The sequence below is a fragment of the Rhagoletis pomonella genome, unplaced genomic scaffold (genome assembly GCF_013731165.1).
Source record: "Rhagoletis pomonella isolate Grant_MI unplaced genomic scaffold, Rhpom_1.0 Rhpom_scaffold_00015, whole genome shotgun sequence".
Taxonomy (NCBI): Eukaryota; Metazoa; Arthropoda; class Insecta; order Diptera; family Tephritidae; genus Rhagoletis; species Rhagoletis pomonella.
This window is the reverse complement of record NW_023458569.1, coordinates 5,491,347-5,492,506: the sequence shown is the minus strand read 5'-3', so window position 1 is coordinate 5,492,506 and position 1,160 is coordinate 5,491,347.

Sequence of the window (1,160 nt, the reverse complement as noted above, 5' to 3'; positions counted from 1 at the left end):
TGCCATTAGACCAGTAAATACCCTGCGACAAATAATATTCTTTACAATTTCATATCAATAATTGCATTAAAAACGATATTTCTTGCCCGAACTTGATTAAAAAGGAAAATATTTCACATAATTTTATTTATTTGCAACAGCTGACGAGCGACGCACTCGAAAAGTTGGGAGTTGGCCATCTTTTTGCTTTGTGTTGGCGTGAGCGTTGTCGTATTTCGGCTATGTGGACAGCTGCATTTGAATTCATGTATTCATAGTCAGCTGTTGAAGCGACGCCAACGCCAACGCAACGCCAAAGTTCTATGTGGACGGGCCTTTTTATCTTCGAACTCGGATGTAAGCGAAAAACCAGTGGTTCAAGGTACTATTGATCGCTGCCTAAGCACTGCAATTTCATTTTCAGGTACAGTATATTTTGCTTAGCTGCACATCCTTCTTTGCACGAAAAACTGTGCACTTAACCGAAAAAGGCACTTAAGTTAATTTTCTTTACTACTTCAATGAGGAAGGTATCCGAATCCCTATGAAACCAAATAATAGAGAAGCACTTACTACGTAGAAATTACTGCAAGCGAAATTTTTACCGAATGGTATCTAATGATCTATATAACTACATAAATTGATAGCCATTTTCGTTGTTCTGCGAGATGAGCGAAATAAATAAAAGCTTGTAAAACAAGGTAATTGTAGGGCCAGTGCAGGTAAACGTAATAGTTTCTTTGATAATTAATCCTAGTTGCACAATTTTTAAGGCAGGTACGCCAATGTGCAGATATGTTGAATGCATCTATCGGAGCAGTTTCCTTATAAATGGTAAAAACAATGCCTCTGATGCGCATTTTGGGATAGGTATCTTAAATGTGCACTTAAGCATAAAGGCAGCAAAGCAAAATATACTGTAATACAATAGTGTTTTTCACACCGGGGCATGTTAGTTCGTTAGGCGGCAAGTGGTCGTTTTTTATGTGTATTAAAAACTGCAGACTAACGAATTAATAAGCCAGGTGTGAATACCATTAGTGTATTTATGTTCACACAATAACGTATGCATATAATTTATTTATTTATACACCTACAGAAGGTGGACAAATAAAAAAACATGTAAATACTGCGTTAATGTATATGATTGCCGTCGATAATCTCCCTTTGTGTACGCCGGA